The 20,774-nt window shown below is 43.6% G+C and overlaps 1 protein-coding gene across 3 annotated transcripts in view; it reads left to right on the top strand.

Annotated features, from left to right (window-relative positions):
- The first annotated feature begins 202 nt into the window (after positions 1-202).
- BAK1 (BCL2 antagonist/killer 1) overlaps positions 203-20,774 on the top strand; it is a 274,853-nt gene continuing 254,281 nt past the window's right edge. For 2 of the 3 annotated variants that reach the window (XM_085651163.1, XM_085651161.1), the window contains exon 1: positions 203-428. The gene's annotated coding sequence lies outside the window, so the exon portion shown is untranslated. The remainder of the gene's footprint in view (positions 429-20,774) is intronic. The other variant, XM_085651162.1, reaches the window with a different exon arrangement.

The raw sequence follows: 20,774 nt of genomic DNA, 5'->3' as shown, positions 1-20,774 counted from the left end.
GCCCCTATGCAAAGTGACTGGAGCCCTTCTTAAGCGCTCCAACACTTTCGGGTCGAGTTCGAGCTACAGAAATCGGTAAAAAGTAGAGTATATAGATGGGGCGCTCAGCAGCAATGTGACAGACATACCTCCGGCCTCTAGGTGGGGGCCGTCCTGAAACGAACTAGCACCGTCTTGCCAGCTCTTCAATATGACGCCGCTCTTTGGTCTCGTCGTTGCACCAATTTTGTTCATGTCACTCTGCCGGGAAGTGGGCTGTTAGTTCACAGAAGGAATAATACTGTGAAAATAAGCACAGGAGAGCCTGGGTCAAACTATTGTGGCAGCGCGTTTGTCAAGAACACCCCAGAGGAACCAGCCTGCGCGTTTCGCGGCTCTATCGCGATTCATGAAACTTCTTCCATTAGCTGCAGCGACTCCATGAGCTGGTGAGTTGCGACGAAGATACTTGCTTTGAATATTAACTTGTATTTGTGTGGTTGCTCACAGTTTTGCGACTTCATTGTGCTGTACAGCAGGTGATGCGTTTGCTTAATTCAACTGCTCTCATTTTATGAATGTGGGTGACTTGTGATTGGCTGAGTCGATCTACCGAGGTTCTAATCTGTGAACTCCTTATTTGAATGTCGCACGAATTTGTTCAAGGCGTCTTTATCCTCCTGCTATTTTAGACTTTTCAGCTGAATAATAATTTATTACAAAAAGTATCCGCACACATGCCAGTACTTGTCAGCACTAGAGAAAGATTGAATAACATTTTTTTTTTTTTTACAGCTGTAGATATTTTAGGAAGGGGAAACTAAAAAGGCGAGGAATGTTAAAATGTATCGCTTGGAAAGAGGGTGCGTCCTGTTTAGACTTGATTGTTGTACTGTTCTCTAATAGCGACCACTTTTTATGTTATGGGAGTACAAAAGTTACCCGGAGGATTTTTTTAATACTTCCTCGAGGACGCAGTCTGTTCAAAAAGTTACAAGTCTAGTAGAGAGTTCTAATTCAGAACGGGTGCAGTGGACAATTTATGTGAGATCGTAGCAAAGTTGCATGTGGGGCACTTGGGCAGGGAGGGAGTGATCCACTTCGTAGCCATTTAGCAGTGTTCTCGCTCTTTCATGCCGAATGGCTTTCATCGGTATTGAATACTTACTCAGTGGATGATTGTAATTGAATTCAGAGAGTACTTTTCCATCCTGAGGAGGCTCCGAGTACATTTGCTCACAGGTGGCAGTACGTCGGCGGACTATAGATGGAAAAGTGTGTCTGCATTTTGCATATGTGGGTAGTGTTTGAATTTGAAGCGTAAGGACCATTATTGTGCTCTTATTCAGATTTTGGTGCAGTGCATAGGAGTGCATTAAAGTGAAAAGGAGCGCGAGACAGGACGTTTAAGCATTAGATGCTAGTTATGGATGAATAGAGAACGATTCAGTGTTGTGGTCTCTGTGGGTAATGTTTTGGTGCTGTGGCTCTATGGCAATCTTGTAGCTGCGAGTTTGCATGTGTGCAGGAGACCTACCTGCAAGAATATACTAATTAGCTCATGCCGATAACCATGTTAGCAATGGTTTTATTATACAGTTAAGGCCACAAAGAATAAGGCATTGGACCCCTGCCCTGAAATTGTTCAGCTGCCCTAATGCTCTAGGTTCCGATCTGTGCCATCTAGGGTTGCCAAATTGATGAGACTGGCACAAGGGCCGGGTAAGCAGCGAGTGCAACCCAGTGTCGGTCGAGCCTCAAACAGAAGTGCATAGATTGTTGCCCCTAGCTGGTTGTCCAATTTCTTGAATACCCTATAAGAAGCCTTTACTCAACACACCTTTCCAGCCATGGCCCTATAAGCTGCGGGGTCAGGTCTTGAGTGCTCTGCCATCTTGTCTTGATGAGAAGGGCAGAAGGATGCTGGAGCAGTGTAGCAGGACAGGTCGATCTTATTATTGTTCCATTAGTTTATTGCTGTAGAGGAAACACATGGTTTAAGCCTATAGATGGGTAAGAAGACATGATCTTTGCAAGAGCTGTCGGGGTAGGGACCTGAAAGACCCTATCGGACATTCCATGTGGGGGCTCCTGCAGATAAATCGACTATTTAAGGCAGAGAAGCTGCAGTGTGCATATATATCCGAATGGTTTCTCAAGTGTTGACTAAGCCACCTGCCATCTTTAGTTGATGCGTTTCTGCAGCTCCGAGTCGTTACTGTCCAAACCTTTAAATCATTTTATAAAGTAGTTATGTTATCGCAATAGCCTGACAATACACCAAGGATGACGATCACTTGCTGCAAAGTTCACCCACATTTATTGTAGCTTCTGATTAGGTGAAAGGTAAAAACCCAATATTGGCTTTCTCTCCACCCCCTCACCAAGATATGATTCTCCCAGTAGCTCAGTCAGTGAATAGCTCACTATAACACATGAAAGCAGCCAATCCTTGTATGGAAACCTATTGCCCATTTTCTTATTAGTCTAGTTGAGACATCGCTGGCCACCTCTAATAAGAAAAAGACATAGCTCCTCAACTATAATAATCTACTAAAGCATTTGCTTGAACAAGGAAAGTAGTGCACAATACACATTTACAAGAGCTTTTTAGCTCTCCTAGTTTGTTTACCTCCAATGAACAGTCACAGTTTGAAAGGGACAGTTGTGGGATCATGTTTGGTTTTTGCAGGGCTCTAATTCAAAAGTAAGCACGACTCCATCTGCGTGTCAACAGGTATTATCAACTGCAACCGTTGTAGAAGGTTTCTTAGAATACATCTCTTTCAATGTTTTTTCCAACAAATTCCTAGCTGCATATTGGTGCGTTTACTATTGCATGTCACATTCTGCATTGATTCTATATATATCTGCAACTGCACTCTTTCATACAAAAGAGCAACAGGCCTAGGATGTATGCTTTTTGGGGAAGGGTAATGGTGTTACCATGTACTATAATAAATTACCCTCTGCCGATGTTGAAAAGAAATTGCAAGTCTCCTCAGAGTTCCATGACCATATAAAGTAACTCTTCACTGACTTAATAGAGCTTTATAATACATAGAAGCTGGATTTTCTGTATAAAAAGAGGTCTCTAATTTCCTTATTACTGTTGTGACGCCACCAGTCACCTGTGATAAGAAAATTATGTGGCTGCTCTACTGTAATCATTTATTATAGTTGTGTTGTTCCGTCATAATGCCTGTTGCTAGAACCAGCAGCTAAGGGTAAAGGCAGGTCTCGGGGATAATTACAGCTGGAGTTTAAATATGTCATTTTTATAGTCTGGCTGTCTAAAATGAACAGTGATCTGCACAAAGGAGAGAGTTATAGCAACTTGTTTATTTTTAGCACGTTATAGTTCATTACAGGATGAAAGAATATCTCCATGTTGCAACTAATTCTGAGGTATAACTTATTTATAGTATTTAAATTGAACCGATTCTAATGTTATTGCAACAAATTACTAACTGCTTTTTGGTGTGTTTAATTTCACACTAAGAAAATCCACTTTTATTTTTCATGTCTACACCATACCATCTCTTTCATATGAAGAAGCAAAACATGAAGTATGTAAGTGGTTTGTGGGCCAGGTGATAATGAGACCGTGCAATAAAAAACCCTCTGATCTACATTCGAAAGATATATTGCAAGTCACAGCAGAGATCTATGACCTTATATAGAAAGTGCATTATGCTTAGCTTCAGGGAGCTTCTTGGTGACATGCACTATTCTTATAATGTAGGGTAGGAGGTACATTATCCCATATATAATATACAGCAGAGGATAGTTCATCACAAATAGGAAACAAAGTATACAGAACACAATATTACACTAGTAATAACCATACATCAAAGCTCATTCAATGCATGCCTTTTGAAATGGAATTTCAATGGTCATCAATTGGTTGTCTTATGTTTGTTGGTGTTTAGGAGAGATCAGCAGTAAGTTTGTTAGAACTACTAACAAATGCTTTTAAACACTCGCTTTGCTGGTCTCAGACATCATTTAAAGTTAATTTCTCAGAAAGCGTTCTGTTGAAAATTTACCCTTTTACTAGTGCTAAAAAGCATGCCTTTTGACAGATATCGGAATATGATAGCTTACTTTGTGCTTGTGTACGTTTCGCTTCCCCTTACTACATCCACCTGTTAACGATGGGAGAATTAAACTGGCTGAAATCAAACCGTCAGTACCTAAATCCCAGCTGTACCTAAAAAATATCCAAAGATAGAAAAATTGTCCATGTTCACATCACTCATTTAAGCAGGATTAATCGGAGAAGAACACCATTAGCCAGGAGTTTCAATTAAGATGTATTCAAGGGAAGCTACATAAATTGAAAACCCTGTGTCGAAAGCATAAAAATGAATTTCTTAACTGTGTGCAAGCTTTTATGATTGACGATCAGTTTGTCAAGCGGGTGTAGCATGCAAGTCTTTGCTGTGCTGACGATGGGGATTTGATTTTGTGAATCTCAATGAAGAAGTCATTGATGGCATTTACTCTCTGAAATAGCATGGTGTAGGTTTAGGTTTAAGCACTGTGTGACTGCTTTAAAGACTGCTTTGCCTCTGTTATTATGTCTGTGATGGTGGGTTTGTAGAAGCATAAAAGAAGCTTTAGTTGTGTTGATGGGGAACCTGTGTGCAGAGTAGCGCTTTGATTAGGGTGAGGTATCTAACAACAATGTCTCAATGTGGAATTCATTGGGAAGACAAGTTTATTCAAAAGTGAATCGTATCAGGAAGTATAGGAGTAATCAATCCATACAGAGAAGACACAGGGAGACCAAGAGTGCCGGAAAGAGTTGTATTTTTTAACACATGATGGACATATTACGTCATATGTACAAATCATATAGGTTAAAAGCACTGCGTGACACTTAGTGAAAGTGTAACCAACAAAATACTGTGCACAAGTGCTCGTGGAATTTTGTGACGGCGCAAGTGACACATAAAGTGGTATGTACAGCGGTGACGGGGCGCAAAGAACAAATGGTACATTAAATATGCCAGAGTTAGGGCATTTACACAATTAATGTAGGAATTTACAAGGAACAGTAGAGCAAATGCCCATGTAACAAATGCGCCAAAAGTAACGCTGTTGTAGTCGACGGCGTTTCGGCCTGTAACACTCTAGGCCATCCTCAGGACTGGTTACACCTATTTGGGGCAGTGCTAGGGTAGAGGAGAGACAAATCTCAACAAGAACTCGATTTCAAAAGGACCAAAGAAGGAAGAAAAAGGAAAAAAGAGAAGGAGCCATGCAGCAAAATGTTTGTTCGGCTTGAGGCGACCCAGTGTGCAGGATTACTAAGCGACCAAGGGTGAAGGGGCAAAGGCATTGAGATAGGACAGTTGCTAGATCAATCAATCCAAAGCTCATGGAAACTACCACCGGTACGGGGCCATTATAGATGCCAAAGATGTGCAGCATGCTCTTCTACAACCAACACAAAAACTTTTGAACATAACGGTCTAAAAGTTGATCTGAACTCCTTCACCAACTGCAGATCCCAAAATGTGATCTACCTGATAAAATGTCCCTGCAATAAACTGTACATCGGACAAACCACCCAGATGGTCAAGGACCGCATCCTGCAACATCGTAGCCGCATTAGATGTGGAGTCACAACAGCCCCTTTGGTTTCCCATTTCAAAGAAAAGAATCACAATGAAGCTGAGTTCACCTGGTTGGTAATCGACAAACCGTCCACTCCATTAAGAGGCGGAGACATTCAAAGACTTCTGAATAGATGTGAATGCCGTTGGATTGCTCGCTTTAACACCATTGAACAGGGCTTGAATTCCCTTGATGAATGGAACTCCACCCTTACATAATTATGATCCTCTGCAGCTCACTGCCTTCTCTGTCTAGCTGATATGTTCTCCTGCTCTACTCAATTCTATTACCCTCCTTCTTGGTAATCTACCCATGATTGTCCAATTCCTTCCCCCCTTGCCTATCGCCATACTCTTCTCCCTCTTCCTCCACTTTGTCCTTCCCTCCCCCCCCTTTTTTTCCCTCCTTCCTCCCCCCTTTCCCCCGCACCCTTTTTCCCTTTCCCCTTCTCATTACAATTACTTTACTATTGACTCAGAATTACACATGTACTTTTATTGTACTTGATTGTATTTCCAATTTTTTCCTTTATATGAAGTATGTACTCGCATTTATTACCCTGTACCATCCCCTTCCCCACCTTCCTTCCCCCCCCCCCTCTCCTTTTTCTTTCTCCACCCCGCCTCCCCCCCCCCCCCCCTTCTCTTGCCTTACCGCTAATCCTCCAAAGTATGTTTTCCCATGGTTTGCTAATTGAACTGTTCTCGTTTTGGCTTTCCAATGTTCTAATGATATGACGATATTGTATTTACTGTTTTTGCCATCTTGTGTTATCGACCCTTCTTTCCCTTCTCTCCACCTCCTCCCTCTCGTTCTCCACTCTTTCACGGTCCGAACGATTCACGCGCCGTTACACCTCCGTGACTCATCACCACGGGATGGCGTCTTAGTTGCCATGACTCCCCTGACCGCGCCTCCTCCCCAATCAGTACTCTGTTTCCACTTGCATGCGCCTCTTTCACTCTCACATCACTTCTGATTCGTCCCCGTACCTTGTGACCCGTAAGCACCGCTCCCTTACCTCCCGTTGTGGGTCCGAGCACCTCATTCTCCGCCTGACTCGTGCTGGCTAGCTTCTAACTACGGACCCTTGACCCTTCCCGCTGATTCATTCACCTCCAATTGTAAGTATTTTCCCCGTTGTTCCCCCTACAATCGCTCGTTCCCCCGCCCCACTTCTAACCCCGCTCCCTTCTTCTTCCAGCTTCCTCATTGATTGCGTCCCCCTCCTCGATCAAGTAAGTACAGCTCTTGTTTCCGCCCTTGTGTCCGTCCCATACCTGGCGTTCCCCTCACCCCCCTCTTTGTCTCCCTCCTCTAGCTACGACCCTCACGGACCGACCCGAAATCCCCCGTGGTCGTCTTCCCATGGTTGCTCCCAGTTCTAGTAAGTTCCTTCCCTCACGGGGTATATATATTTTTTGCCTGCGGTCCACTTGCTGTCACCTCAGATCACTTCTACCCCTGCCTTATCTGCCCGCCTTACCGGATCACTTCGATCGCGTACAGCTCACCACTGTTAGCGTTTCACGAGTCGCATTCACGTTCGTGCTGATTAATAAGACTATTCTTGTTATCCATTGTCACGTACCACTTTGGTTCACGTCCTCATACAGATATCCATCCCAAGGGCACTGCGCATATTCTTTCGTCCACTTTTCCCTTCACCTGAATCACTCGGTTTCGTCTCTGCCTCCAGATACCTCAATCATTTTTTCAGACGCATCTAGCAACTGTCCTTCTATCTCAATGCCTTTGCCCCTTCACCCTTGGTCGCTTAGTAATCCTGCACACTGGGTCGCCTCAAGCCGAACAAACATTTTGCTGCATGGCTCCTTCTCTTTTTTCCTTTTTCTTCCTTCTTTGGTCCTTTTGAAATCGAGTTCTTTTTGAGATTTGTCTCTCCTCTACCCTAGCATTGCCCCAAATAGGTGTAACCAGTCCTGAGGATGGCCTAGAGTGTTACAGGCCGAAACGCCGTCCACTACAACAGCGTTACTTTTGGCGCATTTGTTACATGGGCATTTGCTCTACTGTTCCTTGTAAATTCCTACATTAATTGTGTAAATGCCCTAACTCTGGCATATTTAATGTACCATTTGTTCTTTGCGCCCCGTCACCGCTGTACATACCACTTTATGTGTCACTTGCGCCGTCACAAAATTCTACGAGCACTTGTGCACAGTATTTTGTTGGTTACACTTTCACTAAGTGTCACGCAGTGCTTTTAACCTATATGATTTGTACATATGACGTAATATGTCCATCATGTGTTAAAAAAATACAACTCTTTCCGGCACTCTTGGTCTCCCTGTGTCTTCTCTGTATGGATTGATTACTCCTATACTTCCTGATACGATTCACTTTTGAATAAACTTGTCCTCCCAATGAATTCCACATTGAGACATTGTTGTTAGATACCATGTACTGCCCCAGTCTCACTGTGGTTTATGGGCTACCTCCTGTGGTCTGATACTGTCTTGATTAGGGTGAGGTCATATGGGAGGAGGGTACATTCCTGTATCTTTTCTTGTCTGCAGATGCTGCACTTGATTCCTGTGAGTTTTCGAGTGCAACACAGTGCTGAATGCTTTTGCATGGAGGATCAGATTTCCGTTAGAAGTTTCCTACACACTGAAACACTGCTCAACAATGGCCTATAGAAATTTGACCATGTTATACCAGTAATAACAAGACATTGGCTACCCCCCCCCCCCACCCCCCACCATAGGCTTGAATCCCTTACAAGTCCACCAGCAACAATACCCTGACATATCTAGTCCAGAAACTAAAACCCTCAGGCAGACAGTGACATACCTGAAGCCATGACATCGCCAGGCTGGTGACAAAAATGTGCAAGAGAGAAAAACACTCAGAAAGCCAGAAGGCAGGGTTTTTCTTTCTTCGCTCCCAGTATATAGAACAGCAGTCCTACGAACATTCAAATTGCTCCAAACCTCGGGCAAATTAGTAAGATACTGGAGACTCACCTACTCATGGAACATTATTACACTCATCAGATTGTAGGGACTTGGTTTACACTCAACAAATACCTCATATTGGATACATACATAAATCACCCTTAAGCTGAACCCTTACATTCAGGCGATTAATATTTCATGTTTTTTGCCCTCTTCCTAAAAGTACTAAGACCAAGCTCCCCAGGTACCTTTTTTAGGTCTCGCATGAGACAGCGCTTTAGCGCTGCTCTCGCGAGAGCTTTTGTAAATGGGGGATCTGGAAGTGCAAACGAGTGCTTCCAGGCCTCCAAATACAGTGCATGTGCGCCGGGCGCGCGCACCATTTGGCACCCTGCACACCGTTTGCTTTCACTTTTGCGGCCGCACGGCTGCTTTGATGTTTGATCGCGATCGCGCGATCACTTTCACGGCCGCTTGTTCTAAAGTAACCCAGATTGTTAAATATGTGACCGTCCACGGAATGCCATTTTCTTTTGTAGCCAAAATACTGAATATATCTAAGGGCTTATACTTTTGTGATGTGATCAATCAATTTGTATTCACTGTTAAAGTGTCCATCTTCATCGGACTAATAAGAGAATTCCTGTAATGCACCCACTCACGAAGGCCCGTTTGACCAAATCTTGGCAAAAATCCCACTTACATCACTCTCCCTTTTTTTCTGGTCATATGATTTTGTAAGGCGTGGCCACAGAAGGCAGAGCCTGAGACTTAATATTTCTATTCTTTTCAGGGGCCCTGCACCTGTGATCCTGTTTGTACATTATCAATCCCCTTCATAGTCATATGACAATAACTCAATCCTTGGTAATCTTCCTTTCTAATTTTCCTCGTCAATGGTTGAGGCAGCCGAGCTTGGGAAGCTTGTGGGAAACAAGATAAATGCGGTGAAACTGCTTGCGCCCAGAGGACCCTCATGCGCTCCTTATGCAGCGGCATGGAGGCGGCAACCTTTACAATAGTGACTGTTCCAGCAGAACTATGATGAGGCTAGAAGGACACTGAGGGTGACGCAGACAACTCATGGCCCCATACATTTATTAGCTATCATTTCTATTTTAGGGTTATTTATTCATTTTAGTTTTAAAAATAAAGGTGTAATACAAAAATATATATTTTATTGAAAAAATTAAACGAACAAAAATGTTGAATAAAATGTGGATTACATATATTTGGTGAATTGCAAATGTGAGCACTATCACCAAAGTGAACTTGTGAGTGATTGTGTCTTTCGGTAGGTAGTTCGGTCTACAGTGTAAAGAACCCTAAAGAAATTGTGTAAATACAAATTATTTCTTGTTCTAATATCATTTCTCAGTGTGTTCAACACCGCTGCTTCCAGTGCGTGTTGGGGTGTTACATAAATCCTATCTGGGATGCGCTTTCAGCTTGGGCGTAAACCAAGATTGCTCATAAAAAGAACCGGACCGTAATTATCATTCGGTTGCACCTTTATAATATATAGTCAGCGTGATTGCGCGTCTTCAGTCAATGCGCGGGCCATCGTTGAGGCTAAGATGAAGCCAACAGACAGACTGGTTGGAATGATTGTGAGTTCTTAGAGATCACGGTCTCTTCAGGCTGTTGTCGGCTTTTGGTCGTTTCTGTGTTGTTTTTGAAACATGTACCAACCTATCAATCATCAATCAGGTGCATTGTTTCAGTTGGAAAGAGACCTGAAGGCTAACTATTTTCTAATGTGTTTTTTTTAAAGTGTTAATGTTTTATAGATATGGTTGCAAAAATGTTTTGCAAAAGTATTTACTAAACATGGAGCTTGAAAGGTGTAAACACAGTCTTCTTAAAGTGAAGTGTTCCTTTCTTATTTTATTGTATTCCTCGTGCTCTTTCGAGTGTCCCTGGGATATTTCAGTTACTTTCAGTAGTCCAAAATCTCAAGGGAAGCATGACCTGCTGGTGATGCTCGCACGAGCTTTGCAATTCCTAAAGGGTTAACTCTGCTACGGCCCCAGCGGGAATCCCTAGCCACTACTAATGAAGCACCAAGCTGAATTCTCTCTGTAGTCAAGGCTACATTTCTCCTTGCCACCGCTCTGTTGGGCTGCGAATATCTGGAATTTAAATGGTATGAAAGTTGGAATTTAGAATTGCTGTTCTTATGAAGTATTTACAATATATTGTCTTTCTCAGTAAACGGGTCAGAACACTTTTTATGGAGTTTCTTTAACTTATTATTAATCACATAGGCGAAACCAAATCATTTACCAATGCTTGTTTTGAATAGCGTACACCCTGTTCTCACATATCTGAAGGTCTTGCGAGACTCGAGACTGAGCAGTGGTTTTCCTGTTGCACGCTGCGCAGTTCACCCCCTGAATGAGTATATTGTGTGATTCCTGTTTCGCATCAACAGTTCATACTTAGTCTTCAGATCTCGGTGCATGAGTTTAGACTTTAGAGTGTAGGTGCAGGCAGACGGGATCAGACAAGGACGAAATATAGGCCCGGGCACGAAAATAAAAGTGTTCACCATTAGTGAATTTGAAAGCGAAATTGTAGCCCAATTTGCAAATGTTGGCCGTTTGGAACTCGTAAAGACACTTTGTATAATAAGTGTCCTGTAAGTTAATAAAAAAGACTGCAGAGATTTGAGCTTGCTGCTGGCAATGCTTGTTTTCCAGTCGACCATCAAACAGCCAAAACAAACGCCCGAGCACTGACCTATTAGACCAGTCCATTGGGCACTGCTTGTTTTCCCTTTAGGCAGGGCCACTGCAATTATGCGATTTTGCGGCTGCAGCGTTTTTCACATAATTGTACATGTGCCGCTGTTGCCACATAATGCATCATCTGCTCCATAATGTTTAGAATTTAACAAAACAAAAAATCGAGCTCAAATGGTTCAAATGTTACTAGAAACACAGTGATGTGTTGTCGTGCAGTGGAAGGCCCTTTGCAAAGGTTGACTGGTCACCTTTCTGTTGCATACGGCTATATTTGGGTGTTAAATTGGTATAAATGAGGTGCAACTAATGCCAAGACAGTGTTAACGAATGTAAAAATGACAAACGAATGAAGTAATACTGTCGCGAGAAGGGCTGCATTACGCTTCATAATTTACTCAACCCTCCTACGTAATTTCAGTGACCCTGCTTATAGGCCATTCTGAGCCTGTAGGTAAAAGCCACGTGAAAGCTCGGGCTCAAAGGCTCAAGAAGACCTCGAGCTGACACTGAGCCAGGAATCTATCTCGAGCCCGGCTCGAGCTTTCAGTAGCCCATCCAATCCTTTCAGCACCTCGCATGGAGTCTGAAGACCTATATAAACTCTACCACTGCCTGAAGCGCTATATAAACGCTACCACTGCCTGAAGCGCTATATAAACGCTACCACTGCCTGAAGCGCTATATAAACTCTACCTCTGCCTGAAGCCCTGTATAAACTCTACCACTGCCTGAAGCGCTATATAAACGCTACCATTGCCTGAAGCGCTATATAAACGCGACCACTGCCTGAAGCGCTATATAAACGCGACCACTGCCTGAAGCGCTATATAAACGCGACCACTGCCTGAAGCGCTATATAAACGCTACTACTGCCTGAAGCGCTATATAAACGCTACCACTGCCTGAAGCGCTATATAAACTCTACCACTGCCTGAAGCCCTGTATAAACTCTACCACTGCCTGAAGCGCTATATAAACGCTACCATTGCCTGAAGCGCTATATAAACGCGACCACTGCCTGAAGCGCTATATAAACGCTACCACTGCCTGAAGCGCTATATAAACTCTACCACTGCCTGAAGCGCTATATAAACGCTACTACCACTGCCTGAAGCGCTGTATAAACGCTACTACCACTGCCTGAAGACCTATATAAACGCTACCACTGCTTGAAGACCTATATAAACGCTACCACTGCCAGAAGTGCTGTATAAACGCTACCACTTCCTGAAGCGCTATATAAATGCTACCACTGCCTTAAGCCCTGTATAAACGCTACCACTGCCTGGAGCGCTATATAAACGCTACCACTGCCTGAAGCCCTGTATAAACGATACTCCACTGCCTGAAGCGCCATATAAACTCTACCACTACTCGAAACCCTGTATAAACGCTACTACTGCCTGGAGCGCTGTATAAACTGTACCACTGCCTGGAGCGCTGTATAAATGCTACTACCGCTGCCTGAAGTGCTGTATAAACGCTACTACCACTGCCTGAAGTGCTGTATAAACGCTACTACCACTGCCTGAAGACCTTTATTAACGGTCCCACTGCCTGGAGCGCTGTATAAACTGTACCACTGCCTGGAGCGCTGTATAAACGCTACTACCACTGCCTGAAGCGCTGTATAAACGCTACTACCACTGCTTGAAGACCTATATAAACGCTACCACTGCCTGAAGCGCTATATTAATGTACTATCACTGCCTGAAGCTCTATATAAACGTACTATCACTGCCTGCAGCGCTATATAAACGTGACCACTGCATGAAGCGCTGTATAAATGGTATTATCACTGCCTGAAGGGCTATATAAAAGCTACTACCACTCCCTGAAGCACTATATGAACGCTACTACCACTGCCTGAAGACCTATATAAATGCTACCACTGCCTGAAGCGCTATATTAATGTACTCTCACTGCCTGAAGCTCTATATAAACGTACTATCACTGCCTGCAGCGCTATATAAACGTGACCACTGCCTGAAGCGTAGCGCTGTATAAATGCTACTATCTGCCTGAAGCGCTGTATAAATGCTACTACCTGCCTGAAGCGTAGCGCTGTATAAATGCTACTACCTGCATGAAGCGCTATATAAATGCTACTGCTGCCTGAAGCGCTGTATAAATGGTACTACCTGCCTGAAGCGTAGCGCTGTATAAATGCTACTACCTGCTTGAAGCACAGTATAAATGCTACTACCTGCCTGAAGCGCTATATAAATGCTACTGCTGCCTGAAGCGCTATATAAACGCTACTGCTGCCTGAAGCGCTATATAAACGCTACTGCTGCCTGAAGCGCTGTATAAATGCGACTACCTGCCTGAAGCTCTATATAAACGCTACTGCTGCCTGAAGTGCTGTATAAATGCTACTGCTGCCTGAAGCGCTATATAAATGCTACTGCTGCCTGAAGCGCTGTATAAATGCTACTACCTGCCTGAAGCGTAGCGCTGTATAAATGCTACTACCTGCCTGAAGCGCTGTATAAATGATACTGCTGCCTGAAACGCTATATAAACGCTATCACAGCATGAAGCGCTGTATAAACGCTACGACTGCCTGGAGCGCTGTACAAACGATACTACTACTGCCAGAAGCGCTGTATAAACACTACTACCACTGCCTGAAGCACTATATAAAGTCTACTACCACTGCTTGAAGCACTATATATACTCTACTACCACTGCCTGAAGCGCTATATAAACGCTACCACCACTGCTTAAAGACCTATATAAACGCTACCACTTCCATGAAGTGCTATATACATCCTACTTCCACTGCCTGAAGCACTGTATAAACTCTACTACCACTGCCTGCAGCGCTGTATAAACACTACTAGCAGGGCACAAGTCCTAAAACAAGCATTTGCAATGCAATAGGTCTCGCATTATCGAGATTTTAAGCTATTAACATTGTAAATGACAAGGCCTTTCATGTATGTTTTAAAAACAAAAACATAAATAAAAGGCATTGTCATTTACAATGTCAATAGCTTAAACTCTCGTAAATGCGAGACCTATTGCATTGCAAATGCTTGTTATATCATCTAGTTTTTCCAGCCAACTTCGCAGTGTATATAGTCTTCTGCATACATGCTTCTGAAGGCCTGACTGGTTACTCTGTAACTTGTACGTATTTTTTTAATGTGCTCAGATATCCGAGAGTACACATTAGAAGTGCTCATCTTAATATAAAGTCAAGCACATGTGCCTGCTTTACTTGTTTTTAACGGTACAAAAGGGTGTGGTGATGGACGGAGCATCAGAACCAATCAAACACTCACACCCAGTCAACAGATCTGGGTTTGATCCATCACCGTTCTTTAGCCCACTCTGCTACCCCAGTTCAGACATGGCCATATGCAAATCAGTCTGACCCTGTGCCTCATGGGAACAGTCCGGCCCGAACTGCCAAGCCATGTCTTCCCTGGACCGGAAACAAGCATCCTGGGACCGTTTTCGGGTTCATAACCCTCATCAGCCAGGCTATCTTCAATCCAGTGGCAAAGTGAGCAAGGGACCCACGTCTGGGCATATCCTGCCAACTTAGGGCGAACAAAGCGATACATGCATATGGCTGGGTTCAAACTAGAACGGCATGGTGAGCAAAAAAAAAACGATGGATTTAGGCCCACATCTCTGTACTGGGGTGAATGTATGACATTGTTCTGCATTCTGTCGATCTACTGTTGTTTTTACATTTGTCACCCCGAGTGGGAAGGGTATGCCCAGACGTGGGTCCCGTGCTCTCCATGCCACTGGAATCAGGCTATCCTGGCTGAAGAGGGGTGAAACCTCGAAACCGGTCCTAGGATGCTTGTTTCCAGTCAAGGGAGGACCTGGCTTGACAGTTCGGGCTGGACTGTTCCCATGAGGCACAGGGTCAAGACTGATTTGCATATGGCTGGGTTCAAACTGTAACAGCATGGTGAGCAAAAAAATTATGGATTTAGGCTCAGATCTCTGTACTGGGGTGAATGTATGACATTGTCCTGCATTCTGTCCATCTACTGTTGTTTTTGCACTCTGCTGTGAAGAGCATCACTCTGTCTGGAGAATAGCCTAGAGAGGACACTTGACAGAAGAACTGCCGCAAACCTATTTTGAGATTGCAGACAGAGTCCACATTCCTTATCTGCTTTGACTACATAAAAGTGTGAGCTACTTGCATGTTTGTTGCTCCAGTTACAAGTCCTTTCACTAATGAAGGGAGTATTCCGCAGCATACCTTGAGGACTGCTGTCCAACAACCAGAACTGGTGTCAGTGTGACAGCCAGCTTTCAGAGGGGAGGGTACATCAACTAGAGTCTTTACTTGCTGGAAGAGCTGTACATGGCAGGATCTTTGGGGCCACGGTCCATACTGCACTACAGCAGAAGGGCCTGTGCGGAAAACTGCGTATTTATGGGGGATGCTATTGGTGAAATTGCAGGTCCTCAGTTACCTCTCCAAGATGGCCACCCTTGTCTCCTAGGACTGAACGGAATGGGGGCTCTGAAGTCTCACGAGAACAACAAACAGTTGCCGGACTCTATTGCACCTGGGATTAGAGATTGCATCGGCTATTCTATGTAGAAGGAAGATGAGGCTGTTCATGTACCACCTTCTTCAAATTCTTTCTGGAGGCGGTAAGCGCATTCTCCCCTAGTATCCCAGAGTGTCTTTTCGGCAGAGAGAGGTGTGTTCCATCGTCGTGCTGAGGCACTCTCTCTCCGTGCATCTCAGTGTGTCTGGTCGGCAATGCAGGCTCGCGTACTTTGAGGAACTGAAATATTTCCCTGCTTTATTTCCCCTTTGCGTCCCAGGGTTCTGGTCGGCAGGTTTGGATTGAGTGGTTATGTTTCGATTTTAAGTTCATTTATGCTTGCATCGTTACCTAGCTCTGTTCCTTCTTCCATTTGAAGATTTCGTCTTGCCGCCTACTCTATGATGGTAACACATTGATTAAGAATAGATTCTTAGATTTATATTAATTATAGAAGTCTTTGTTGCAGACTGTTGTTAGGTGTTAATCTTTTCTGTTTACAGGTCTCCCTCCATGGTGTACCCTTCCTGTTATCTTGTCCCACCGTCGGGCCACTCTGTCCCTCTGCTGGACATTATCAGAGACAGAGCTGCCAGAAGGTGGGCTTCTGGGTGGGTACTGCTCCTGATGACCAATCAGCCCTGACAGTACCTCTGACCTGAAGTGCCTGGAAGCCAGCCTGGCTGCTGAGTGAAAAAGCCTGTCAAGCCGCAGTGTCAGTGCAGTCTCTCCAAAAGTGCGGTTCCAAGGGGGAATCACAAGCAGGCAGCCAGCCTTGCAATAGGAACAATCACAGTTCACAACTTTTGGATAATCACCAGTATTCCACAACCCCATGACGTAACTCCTTGTGTTATTCTTGAAGCATAAATGTACTTAAGTTAATGTATAGTGTTATGATGTGAGTTTTTAAGCACCATAATGAATGTTTCATTAAATTGAATGATTGGACATTCTTGTATATAGAAACCTATGGGTGTACACTTCAGATCTATCCGTATTCTTAATAATCCTGTTTCCTCAAGCCTCCTGTATCTTTTCTGCCAAAGGCCCAGGGCTGGAACTGACAAGAACCTTGTAAACCAAATCATCAAGTGGATTTTGTATTGAATTGGTAATTGATGTAATTTATTAAGAAACTAACCATTTCAAAATGTCTATAGCTGAATGAGCCTCTATTCAAAACAGATAGCTCATGGGAAATGGTAGGCATGGCTGATCAACCTCTCCCCATAAAGAACTTGGGAGATGCAACTGGCTGAGAGCCTGTTTGTGCGAGAGCTGATGGGTACAGTAACCGTATTCCCAACTTACTTGTGTTTTTTGGTACCAAAAAGCAAAATAGCTCTCTTTCTGAGATTTGTGCTGCATGCGGTTCACAAGTAAAATCGCTAGGGGCAGAAATGTGTCGGTTAAAATTAGTTCTTCATAATATTACCTGCGGTTTACAGCACAACAAAACTGTAAGCACTATGGAAAACAAAGTGTTTGTGTTAACTAATAGGTTGACGGTGCGGGACCACTTGGGAAACAGACCTTGTCAATGGCAATCATTTGGTCTTGTATATTAAATATGTTCGCAAGCTTCTACAGTACATAGAAGAGGAAGTACATGGAGCTGTGATGGTGCTTATTTCCTCGGGAGACATGTACAGCTTCTTCCTATTCTGTGTTTGTTACTGGAATTGTTAAATACCTAATCACTATATAAAATCATTCAAAATGATTGCTACAATCGGGTGATGGCGAATGACAAGGTCCGTGAGTAGAGCTTCAGGGGTGGGTTGTACATACGGCACTGGTTAAAATAGCAGCATAGGTTTCCAGGATGAAGGAGAAGCGCATTGTGAAACAAGCATTTGCAATGCAATCGGTCTCGCATTATAAAAGTGTGAGCAGTTGGCATTGTTAATAATAATGCAACACTAGCTATTGGCATTGTAAATGATAATGCCATTTATTTATGTTTGTTTTATAAAATAGATTAAAAAGGCATTATTAGTAAATATTTAGACCTATTGGCTTTGCAAATTATAGTTTTTTTTTAGACTTTTATATTGGTACAAAAATATCCTTGCAGTAGCATAGCTCCAAAAGTCAATTTTTTTTTAAAGTTGTGCGTCCACTGTTTTTGTTCTATTTATTTACTTTCGTAGCAATTGCGGCATGCCAGGCTTTAGTTTAAGATGATGAAAAGTACGGTGCTGTGTGCTGCAATTGCTAAAAAAGTAAACCAATAGAAAAGAAATGCGGCATCCGCCCGCCTTTGCTTTTTTCTTTATTGACTTTTGTAGCAATAGTGGCACACCCTGCTTTAGCTTTAGATGTTTAAAGCTAAGGCGTGGAGTAGTGTGCCACCCAAGTGGTATTTTTCTGCTTCTGTTATTGCATTCAGATATATAATACATCAAGTAACATTACACATACAACAAGCCAGAACTATTGGCTTCGACAATTTGTCTTAGTTGCATGAGACAAATAAGCAACAACTATGGCTTTGTTGTTTAAAATATTAAAAATGTTTCAGTTCTTAAATGCACGTATGTGTGTGGATTATGCACAGTATGGTAACCAAGCAGGAATGCGGGTTCCCTTACTGAAAAACTATTTTCTAGCAAAGCAAGGTAAAATAAACTGGGAGCAGAGAGGAGCATGCATCCATTTGAGACTTGTTAACCTGGGACACTAAAGTTTTCGAACACCTGCTTATGTAGGACACAGAAAACAATTAGGCGTAGAAAATCAGTGTTATCCGTAGCTCTTGGCACAGCTCGATGTGTGGCCAGATGAGCTATCCAGCTGACAGTGAGCGACTATACTTTCCCGGTTTGTTCACGAGTCTGTTTGCCGAGGGGATGAGCCTGGAGTTTAAAGGCCATTGGGATTTGTAAGAGAAAATAGTTTACTTTTTAGCCTGTAGTAGACTATTGATAGGCAGGAGGGAAAATTATTGGCATTTAGATTAATGAGCTAATAATTAGCATATTAATAATGCGCATTCAACAGAAATTCTAAAAATTGTGTGTGACATACCAACGCATGTCTATGTATAAGTCAGTAGCAAGTAAACTTGCACCAACATGCCTTACTTCCGCCTACCACACCATCCACAGTCCTGGCTTCTAACCACATCTAACAACAAAACAAGCATCGGAAACTGAAACAATTGACGAAAGACATTTTGCTCCTAATTTTTGCATGATGACGTGGTTCCGTGCGTAAGTGCTATATAAAGTTTACTTAATTCCTACACATCCCTCAGCTGTCAATTCGGCGAAAATGCATGCAATGTAGACCGAAGCATGCGTGCAAATTATGCCCCAGGTTGAAAGAAAACATTGCACTTTAACCAACACTTTCCCTAAAATAGTGGAGAATGGAAAAATGTACGCGCGAGGGGGGGATGGGTGGGGGAAGGGGGAGCGAAGAAAAGGGATGAGTAAAAGAGACGCGCAAAAACACATTTTTTAAAAGGGGGTTGCAGAACCCCGACAGCATGTCGTGCAAACAAATACAAATGAAGCTTCCCCAGCGCTTAACAGCCATTGTAGATAAATTAATGGTGGATTTCGACAGAGGAGCCCTGGCTTTCTGAAAGAGTGGCCGGGGAGGAGGAACTGCTGCTGACAAACTGCATGGAGCACAGCCAGATGGCGGAGGGAGGGCAAACAGCTGATAAGATGTGGGCCTTTATTTTATGTTCATAAATGTATAACATAATGCGTTCACCCGCCAGCTTCTTTTAAATAAAGTACCAGCAGTGATTGTTGTTTTGCTTTCAAATTAAAACGGTTCGTAAAAATGCATGCAGTGTAGGCAGAAGCACGCCACTTAAAGCATCGCGTTGAAAGAAATAAACCACTGCAGTATAATCCGCGCATAACTGAAATATTAAGAGAATGGAAACATTTACCCGAGTGGGGCGGCGAAGGGAAAGGATAAGGAAAGGAGCAGCCTCCACCACCCCGCCTGGCAGCCTCCTGTCACTCCGTATCCAGGTCTGAGCAGGGTAGAGACACTGTAGAACGGCGGTCGGGTAAAACTATTTTGTTTACTATGTTCATGGAAGCATAGAGTCCTGCTTTTAAACGTTACCGAGAGAAAGAGTCGGCCAGAAGCCTGCGGTGCGGCACACAGTATGGCCGCGCACATAGGAGTTTGAGGGGGGTAGGGGTGCAAAAACGTATCAAACCTCTGAAAGCAAGTGGCGAACAGAGGAGCTTGATGGGGCCTGGGGCAAAAAAACATATCAAAGCTCGGGAAGCAAGTATATATAAATACAACAAGAACAAGCGGCCGCGAAAGTGATCGCAATCGCGATCAAACATCAAAGCGGCCGTGCGGCCGCGAAAGTGAAAGTAATCGAATGCTTTCAGGCTGCCAAATGGTGCGCGCGCCCGGAGCACATGCACTGTAGTTGGCGGCCTGAAATGCACTCGTTTCCACTTCCAAAAGTCCCTTACTATAAGTCTCGCCAGAGCAGCGCTAAAGCGCTGTCTCAGGCGAGACCTAAAAATGATAGAAGCAGCATAAGTTCTACAACTTGTGGGGTGGATATCCTTTGTTGTTGCCGTGCCTTCTTGACAATATGATCCATTGCTTCATATAGTCCATTTCCAGATATCAAATGTGATTTAGGGTCTCAGTATTGGAAGTTTTATGTTGGGGTTCTGCTTCTTTTGATGTACATAATCCTCTGCTCCCTCTTCTTCTTGAAAATCTGTCTGTCACAGCAGGAGTGTCTACAAAGCTTGTAGTGCCACAACACAGGCCAGGGGATTGACTTGAGTTCACACCTGGATGTCAGCCACAGTGATATGTGCCTCAAAAGTTTAGCTCTTTGATTCTCTTATCAGCACCATCTCCTTCTTGTGATGGGCCCAAGCCCCTTCCTTGTGACCTCTCACTGAATCAAAGAGCACCCTTTGAAGTGTACAAGGTAGGCCTAGTCCTCCCCTCCCCAGTGCTTG

The sequence above is a fragment of the Triturus cristatus genome, chromosome 1_1, assembly GCF_964204655.1.
Source record: "Triturus cristatus chromosome 1_1, aTriCri1.1, whole genome shotgun sequence".
NCBI classification, from domain to species: domain Eukaryota; kingdom Metazoa; phylum Chordata; class Amphibia; order Caudata; family Salamandridae; genus Triturus; species Triturus cristatus.
Note: the sequence above shows the minus strand (reverse complement) of the source record. Positions and strands in the feature narration are given on the sequence as shown.